The sequence below is a fragment of the Natrix helvetica genome (assembly GCF_964273705.1).
Source record: "Natrix helvetica genome assembly, chromosome: Z".
In the NCBI taxonomy this organism is placed as follows: domain Eukaryota; kingdom Metazoa; phylum Chordata; class Lepidosauria; order Squamata; family Natricidae; genus Natrix; species Natrix helvetica.
In genome coordinates, this window is record NC_138554.1 from 131970275 (window position 1) to 131980430 (window position 10156).

Consider the following 10156-nt stretch of genomic DNA (forward strand, 5'->3'; position numbering starts at 1 on the left):
GCGATGGGTCATGTGCCTGCAGAGATGGCTCCGCATGTCACCTGTGGCACACATACCATAGGTTTGCCATCACGGGTGTAGGGTTTCCTGCCTTTGCGGAAGGTTGGATTAGAAGACCTCCAAGATCCCTTCCAATTCTGATATTCTGTTATCTTTCTCCTTCAGTCATATTATCTTATAGATTTAGTAGGCGGAATCCTGCTTTCTGTTTATTTAAAAATGGCATAGTAAAACCAGTAGAAGACACTATCTGGTGGTTCCCTCTGTGAATTCTGAGCAGGAGATAGATCTTTTAAAGAGGTGAGAAAAATAAAATTAGAAAAATTCTTGGTCAGCCAGAGGTCTTGTAAAATCTACATTATCTACATCAGTGTTTTTCAAACTCCATAACTTTAAGATGTGTGGACTTAGTACAACATTTACTCAGAATTCTGAAATTCTGTAGTTCTAGCAAAGTAACTATTATGGACAGTAGGAATTTAAGAATTCTAGTTACAAGTAGTCCTCAACTTAGGATCATAATGGAACCAGCCCATCATAAGTCATATTTGTCATAAATTGGGTCACCCATATGACCCACTAAATTTTACTACCTTTTCTAAGCTGATCAGCACCTAGCTGCGGAATTTTGCAAGTTAAAGCTCACACATCTTGTGTGAATTGTCAAGGTGGAGAAACACTACTGAATGTATGAATGAAGAATTTGCTGCCAATGGAGTTCACCTGGCCTCTTCTGTGGGAGCATCAGCTGGGGCCTGACACCTTCTGTGCTTCACCTCTATCTTCATTTGGTGGAGGTAGTTTTGTGCCCCCGAGTCCTGCAATCTATGGTGAAATTCAATATTTTTTTACTATCGGTTCTGTGGGTGTGGCTTGGTGGATGTGGCAGGGGAAGGATACTGCGAAATCCCCTTTCCCTCCCCACTCCAGGTGGAAGGATACTGCAAAATTTCCATTCCCACCCCACTCCACGTGGAAGAATACTGCAAAATCCCCATTCCCTCCCCACTCCAGGTGGAAGGATACTGCAAAATTTCCATTCCCACCCCACTCCACGTGGAAGAATACTGCAAAATCCCCATTCCCTCCCCACTCCAGGTGGAAGGATACTGCAAAATTTCCATTCCCACCCCATTCCACGTGGAAGGATACTGCAAAATCCCCATTCCCTCACCACTCCAGGTGCAAGAATACTGTAAAATCCCCACTCCAGGTGGAAGGATACTGCAAAATCCCCATGCCCTCCCCACTCCAGGTGGAAGGATACTGCAAAATCCCCATTCCCTCCCCACTCCAGGTGGAAGGATACTGCAAAATTTCCATTCCCACCCCACTCCACGTGGAAGAATACTGCAAAATCCCCATTCCCTCACCACTCCAGGTGCAAGAATACTGTAAAATCCCCACTCCAGGTGGAAGGATACTGCAAAATCCCCATGCCCTCCCCACTCCAGGTGGAAGGATACTGCAAAATCCCCATTCCCTCCCACTCCAGGTGGAAGGATACTGCAAAATTTCCGTTCCCTCCCCACTCCAGGTGGAAGGATACTGCAAAATCTCAATTCCCTCCCCACTCCAGGTGGAAGGATACTGCAAAATCCCCATTCCCTCCCCACTCCAGGTGGAAGGATACTGCAAAATTTCCGTTCCCTCCCACTCCGGGGGAAGGATACTGCAAAATCCCCATTCCCTCCCCACTCCAGGGGGAAGGATACTGCAAAATCTCCATTCCCTCCCCACTCCAGGGGAAAGATACTGTAAAATCTCCATTCCCTCCCCACTCCAGGGGAAGGATACTGCAAAATCCCCATTCCCTCCCCACTCTGTGGCCAGCTAGAGGTAGTATTTGCCGGTTTTCCAAACTACTCAAATTTTCCGCTACCGGTTCTTCAGAACCTGTCAGAACCTGCTGAATTTCATCCCTGCTACAAAGGGCATATGAGTGAGTTCCATAATGGTCAGGTCCCTTTCTTATAGATGTAGGGTTGGAAATGAGAGAATGTGTGCAGGTAATCCTCAACTTACAACTGCAGTTGAGCTCAAAATTCACATTGCTAAGTGAGGCAACTGTTAAGTGAGCTTTGCCCCATTTTATGACTTTTCTTGCCAGAGTTGTTCATTAAATCACTGCAGTTGTTAAACTATTAACATGGTTGTTAAGTGAATCTGACTCCCCCATTGATTTTGCTTGTCAAAAGGTGGCAAAAGGGGAATCACATGACCCCAAGATACAGTAACGGTCATAATTATGAACCGGTTGCCAAGCAGGCCAATTATGATCACGTGACCATGGGGATGCTGCAATGGTTGTTAAGTGTGAAAAATGGTCATAAATCACTTCTTTCAGTGCTGTTGTAACTTTGGATGGTCACTAACCGAATGGTTGTAAGTTGAGGACTATCTAGACACGAAATCACCTTACAGTGTGCCATATTTGACAGGTTAATGGACAACAGACACAGATTTAGAGGTAGGCAACTTCTGGTTGATTGTTAGGAAGAACCTGTGAGTAATAAGCGTAGATCTACAGAGATGGTAGTCTTCCGCCCTCTTTATGTTCAAGTGAAGATTGTACGGGATGTGTTAGAGAACCTTATGTTGCATCCCTCCACAGAACAGGAGTTTGGATTCAAAAGCCTTTTCCAACTAAGAAGTACTACAGTCTAGTAGAAATTTACTCTAGTAGTCTCCATAAACTCATCCTGAATAAGGATTACAAATGTGGCCCACCAACAACAACTCCATGTTAATGTCAAATCCATTTTAATGTCCAAAACACGGGCAATTAATTATTGCCCTGTTTATCCAGTCTGCACAGCTGAAATAAACCCCTTAATTTCCATGAGGGTTTTCTTTTCTCTAAATTAGTGTTTTTCTAACAGGACATACAAATGCAGTCAAAAATCACTGTCAGATTCTTGATGCACAATTGAAACCTTCCTGGCAAGGCTGATTAAGTCCGACAGTGGGCTCTCGTCGTTCCTGACAAAACAGCAGGAATAAAATTAAATGAATGGTAGCTTTTTGTGGCCAGAACGGTGATATTAATAAGTGTCACACTGAGTTCCATGCCCAGGCAGATGCATAATTTATCGAGCTTTATAAATATCAAAACATGCCACAGCTGTTAGGAATTTTCAGAACAAACCCCACAAATATTGCTTTAATTATTCAGCAGCTCAGCTTAGCAGAAAACATTTGCCTGCGCTGGAATTAAAAATAAGACACAGTTGCAACAGATCTTCCGAACCGGGTCATGGACTAGAAGATGTATTAAGATGGAGTATCCAAAGGCAGAAGGTCTGAAAAATGTGGTTGACCCACTGTCCTGGCATTTCCTGAAAAATGGCTAACATCATACATAGACAGAAGTGGAACAACTTAAAATACGAAGTATTATCACCGAGGGAGAAAAGCAAACATTTCTAGGGCAGTTAAATCCAATATTCAATATAGGTCCTTGACTTATGATAGGTTGCTTAGTTATGGTGAACCTTTCTAATTCCGAAGTTCCATGGTGTTTAGCAGCTAACCAATATTTAGTCATTTGCAGCATCCCGCAGTCACATAACTGCTGTTCATGATGGCTTTGCTGAAACCTGGTTTTCACTTCCAGTTTTCAGCAAAACTGACCCATTGTGGTTCTTTTAATCATTGACTCACTTAACAACAACAGAGGGCACTTAATGATGGCGATGGTTGCTTCATAACTGCCACGTTTGCTTAATGATCACCTTAGAAAAGGTAGTAAAATTTAGTGGGTCATATGGGTGACCCAAATTATGACAAATATGACTTACGATGGGCTGATTCCATTATGATCCTAAGTTGAGGACTACTTGTAACTAGAATTCTTAAATTCCTACTGTCCATAATCGTTATTTTGCTAGAAGTACAGAATTTCAGAATTCTGAGTAAATGCTGTACTAAGTACATATAAATTTAGTAAATGTTGTAGATAAACCACTTGCCAAACAAGAACCTGGCATGAAAATATTTGTTTTGAAATCATGGTTTAGAACAGAGGTGGGTATTCAGCAGGTTCTGACCAGTTCTGGAGAACTGGTAGCGGAACTTATGAGTAGTTCGGAGAACCGGTAATTACCACCTCTGGCTGGCCCCGCTCTCATCTTTTCTCTGCCTCCCGGGTCCCAGCTGATCGGGAGGAAATAGGAGTTTTGCAGCAACCTTCCCCTGGAGTGGGGAGGAAATGGGGATTTTGCAGTATCCTTGCCCTGGAGTGGGAGGAAATGGAAATTTTGCAGTATCCTTGCCCTGGAGTGGGGAGGAAATGGGGATTTCGCAGTATCCTTGCCCTGGAGTGGGAGGGAATGGAGATTTCGCAGTATGCTTCCCCTGGAGTGGGGAACGAATGGGGATTTTACAGTACCCTTCCCCTGCCACACCCACCAAGCCATACCCACAGAAACGGTAGTAAAATTTTTGAATCCCACCACTGTTTTAGAAGTATGAAAAATAGATCCTTCACCATGCTCCAGGGTGTTCTTTACTTAGGGGTACTATTTTTTCTGCTGACTATGGATGGTTTCACCTTCCTAAACAGAGAAAATGAGAGGGACTTCCCCAAATGTATTCAGTTTTCTTCAGTATAAACCCAGAAACCAATCAAATTTAAAGAATATTTGTAGCTCGGGGGCCCTTAGTGTTGTCTGAGTTTGGATGTTTCCTTTCTTTTCTAAGGTATCATGATGATATTACATTGTTTAAAGAAAAGTCTGCAAGTAAACAACCAAACTCAGAGAGCACCAAGGACTTCCTACCAGATTTTCTCTCACGTTGGTTCATATATTTCCCCCCCCCCAATTAATCATGCATCACACAACTCTTGTTAGCCTCTGTTATCCAGCTGTTCCTTAACTCACTGCTCTGTCTTGTTTTTAAACTCAGTCAGACTTGGAAGGAAAACCATGAAATGAATGCAGTAGACCAGCTTGACAATTCAGCATGGAACCCAGCTGAAGATAATTGGCCAACCTTTGGCTCTGCCATAGGGTTGCACATCAGAGATGGCATTCAGCCAGTTCTGACAGGTTCTGGAGAACCAGTACCGGAAATTTTGAGTAGTTTGGAGATCAGGAGAACGGAGCTGAAAAGCAGATTAGTGGGGTGGGAAGGGAATAGGGATTTTGCAGTAGCCTTCCCCCAGGAGAGGGAAGGGAATGGGGATATGTTCCAACTAGCTGGCTTAGCTGATTGACAGTTCCATCTTCCACCTCCTGGCAAACATTTTATTGGGGAATTTTAAAGGGAATTTTAATATTTGTATTTTAACTAAGAATTGTACAGTATATTTTTTACCTCCTCCGTCCACGTCTACGTCCACGTCTATGTCTATGTCTATGTTCATGTCTATGTATTTGTATATGGTTTTAACATGACTATACACCGCTCCAAGTCCTGCCTAGGAAAGGGTGCGGTCTAGAAATAAAAGTTGTTGTTATTATTATTATTATTATTATTATTATTATTATTATTATTATTATTATCATCATCATCATTATTATATTGCAGTATGCTTCCGCTGGAGTGGGGAGGGATTGGAGATTTTGCACTATCCTTGCCCTGGAGTGGGGAGGAAATGGGGATTTTGGAGTATCCTTCCCCTGGAGTGGGGAGGGATTGGAGATTTTGCAGTATCCTTCCCCTGGAGTGGGGAGGGAATGGGGATTTTGCAGTATCCTTCCCCCAGGAGAGGGAAGGGAATGGGGATTGCAGTATGCTTTGCCTGGAGTGGGGAGAGAATGGAGATTTTACAGTATGTTTCTCCTGGAGTGGGGAGGGAATGGGGATTTTGCAGTATCCTCCCTCCAGGAGAGGGAAGGGAATGGGGATTTTGCAGAGAATGGAGGTTTTACAGTATGCTTCCCCAGGAGTGGGGGGGATAGAGATTTTGCAGGATCCTTCCCCTGGAGTGGGGAGGGAATGGGGATTTTGCAGTATCCCTCCCCTGCCACACCCACAAAGCCACGCCCACAAAGCCACACCTACGGAACCAGTAGTAAAAAAAAATTGAATCCTACCACTGTTTCACATCACCTTGGAAAAGTGTCCTGAACTCTTAGCCTTTAAAGGATGCTAATATAATCTATGTGGAATAAAAAAAGAGACACAATAACCCTGCAGCAGCAGACATGGTGAAAGATTGTTGTTTATTCGTTGTTAGACCCTTCAGCAGGGAAGAAGAATGTTTGATTTGTGTCAGTGTAGATCAAGGGATCGTAGTAGAAGTTAGAAATGGGCCAGGATAGACCCTGTTGTAGGGCAGTTAATCCATCTTCATTGCTTTCTGATTATAGAAAGAAGGGGCCCTGGAGGCAGAAAGGCAGTAGGGAGGGGGACTCCAATGTCAGATGCCGGTCAGAGTTTGACTTTGGAGGATGAAATCCAATTAACCTTCTTGAAACTGATGTAATGTGTACAGTGAGTGATGCCCTAGAGAGGGAAAAGAGAATTGATCACGTGGCATGGATGAAAATGCAAATGACATATACAAATTGGAACAAAGAGGCAACATACATGGGAGAAATAAATGCCTGAAAAAGAAGGAAAAGATTTTTCTTCCTAAAATTTTTTAGGAAGAATTTCTTAGGCTTGTCTTACGGGAGAAGGGCTCCAAAGGACAGAGCTAAGCTCCAAAGTGGAAAACAAATTGAGTGAAATGAATTCTGGAATATGGACAAGTGGGATAGAGGACATCTAGAGACGAACGCAAAGTATTCCTTTGCTATTATTTAGTGTCTAATTTGGGACCACTCTCAGCCGCCGTTGCCTTCTTGGTTTGGTTAATGGGAATTGTAGTTTCTCATCACTTGTAGATGTCACATTCAGGGAGACGAGCTAAGTCTGCAGGATGGTCCAAGTTAGGGGTAGTTTCGAGCTGCTGCTACTGCCGGTTCGCTCAGAGGTGCGCTGTGTACATTATTGATGCATGCTATGCGCATGTGCGCAGTATTTAAAAAATGCAGCTGCGCATGCGCAGAAGCAAAAAACAAGATGGCGCCACCTACAGCACCGAGAGAACCGATTTGGGGGCATGGTAGGCTAAGTTACTACATACTTTGCCGAACCGGTTCAGCCCGGGCTGAACCGGAAGGAACCCACCTCTGGTTCAAATATTTTAAGGCAGCTATTAATCCTCATATGTCAACTGTCAATTCTGGATTGCTGAAATAATTGATTTTGCTTTTCTTTCTTCTGATTGAACCCTGATCCCTCTCATCTCTATCTGCCTCCTTATGATTTCATTAAGGTTCTCCCTCAGACTGCAAACAAAACTGTAGATTCCTTGGTGCTCTCTATGCTTGCTCGTTTCTTGGAGATATTTCATTACTCAACTAGGTATCATGTCATCAGTGCTACTAGTTGGGGAATGAAATGCCTATAAGAAAACAGCCCAGTTCAGACAGCAACGAGGAGCCCAATTCAACCCTGAGTACAAGTATTCTCTTTTATTCTCTGCTTGAGAAAATGTGCCTCTGGTTTGTTCGTTTAACTCACGAATGTTGATGTAATTGACTTGAAAGGGCTTTGCATTTTGGCAATTCTGTATTTAAACAAAGGCAAAACTGAAACAGATCACATATGGAATCTAATCCATGAAGAGTTGCTCTCCATCAATGTCCTATTTAAAAAAAAACACAGAAGTCCCAAAGTTGCTCAGGATATCCACAGTACGTAGGTCAAAATCTGTAAAATGGTGGGCAAGAGATTGTGATTGATAATCCCCCACTTTTGAACATGGGATCAGGGCCTGGATCAATTTGATTGCAGATTTTGGCCCATGTCCTATGGAACCATCGCAGCCAGCATCTTCACAGGAGGTTAAATTGTGAATTTCAAATGCTCTTACAATCTTCCCCAAGATGGAGTGATATCCATAATTTTATCTTTCTCATCCATCATCCATCAATCACCTATCCATGTATGTATATATAAGCAGGAAATCTGATGATTCTAGCTAATATAAATTGCATATCATAGTTGATCGTCGAAAATGCTACTGGTTTGCTACTGGTTTGAGGAAACTGGCAGCATTTCATCCATCCATCCATTCATGCGTTTCAAGGTCTTGATTACGATCTTTAAAGCGCTCCATGGCTCAGGACCTAGTTACCTGCGGGATCGTATTCTGCCCCATACATCCCTACGACCCATCCGCTCGCACAGAGAGGGACTTCTCCAGGTGCCGTCCACCAGACAGTGCCATGGGGCGGCGCCTAGGAGCAGAGCCTTCTCTGTGGCGGGCCCAGCCCTGTGGAATGACCTCCCCCCGGATATTAGGACCACTACTGACCTCCGCTCCTTCCGTGTCAAGCTCAAGACCCACCTTTTCCAAATAGCTGGCCTGGCTCAACCATAACTTCGTATCGCTCCTGATGGGTTTTTTAATTTAGTAATTTTATTTAAGGGGATTTTAAATTGTGTTTTTAATTGTCTTTCACTTATAAGTCAACTCTCCTCCATGCACATATGTATATGTCTCTGTTCTTTTTGTATATATGTTTGTCTTATGTGTATTTTTATTTGTTTTGATTGTACGCCACCCCGAGTCCTTCGGGAGAGGGTTGCGGCTAATCAAATAAAAATTATTATTATTATTATTATTATTATTATTATTATTATTATTATTATTATTATTATTATTATTATCCATCCATCCATCCATCATCTCTCTCTCTCCACCCCACCTCTCCCTCTCTGTCATCTATTTTAAAGAATAACTTTTTATAAATGTGTATCGGATCATTTACTCATGCAAATCCATGTGTATCCAAGTCTTTCCCAAGCTTTGCTTTGCTACGGCCAATACATTTTCTTTGGGAACATGGGCCTAGTTAGCAGAGTTAGGAGGTCAGTTGAAAAAACATCTCCCTTTGAAAGAGACATCTCCCTCTTAGAAGTCAAGTGGCGATGGCTTGACTCCTTGTAGGCAATGATTAAAGGCCCACCCCTAGATTAAGCTAATCATATTCAGCCTCCCCCCCCCCCCCGGATTCAAACTATTTTCGTTTGGAGAAAGGAGGGAACGAGACAAAGCCCGTTAGACAGAGCAACTTTCCTGACAGAGAATCTTCCAAAGCTCACAATAAACTTTAGAGACCATGGGTTAGATTACACCTACTTTTACAGTCATGAAATAGTTAAGAAAAGGGACACGGTGGCTCAGTGGCTAACACGCTGAGCTTGCCGATCAGAAGGTTGGCAGTTCAGCAGTTCAAATCCCTAGCACCGCTTAACGGAGTGAGCTCCCGTTACTTGTCCCAGCTTCTGCCAACGTAGCAGTTTGGAAGCATGTAAAAATGCAAGTAGAAAAATATGGACCACTTTTGGTGGGAAGGTAACAGCATTCCGTGTCCCTTTGGCCACATGACCACGGAGACGTCTTCAGACAGCGCTGGCTCTTGGGCTTTGAAACGGAGATGAGCACCGCCCCCTAGAGTCGAGAACGACTAGTACATATGTGCGAGGGGAACCTTTACCTTTTAATAGTTAAGAAAGAGTAACTGCAAGCAACCTAGAAGGTAAAATAATGCTTTAATTTCATGGATCAACAAACACTATTGTGCCACACCAGGCTACTTCTTTACAAAATTTTTATAAACAGAGGAAGGGGTCACCTCCTCTGGAGCAAGATCAGCTCAGGCATCCTGGCCTATAAGGTTAGCGAAACCTGGACCCGTACCATTCACATGGTCTATTTGGCATTTGGCTGAAGGAATGGATTATTTTGTAGTAGCTTTCTATAGGACTCTTGATGCAGAGTAAACTATGAAAGGAGGGGAAAAAACCCAACGAGATTCCTGATTCCCCCCTCGCCTTGGGCTTTGGTTTACTGGTACATCTCCCACGAGGATCTAATTGCCACCAACAGCTAACAATCTCAACCTAAAATAAAGCAGAGGCAGAAAGAAAGAAAAAATATCTGGGTGAAGCATATCACCAATTCTCCTGCTGTCTCGGATGTGTGTCCTCTCAACAGTACTTGTAAAGATGAAGAAACATCCTGCACTGACATTCAAGCTGCCAAAAACAGTAAAAAAAAAAAAAAGGAGCCACAGAGTTAATTTAGTCCAAATGAACACCTCTAAGGGGCCTTAACAATCAAAGAAGGGTTTTTTCCTCGCATGCACGTAGA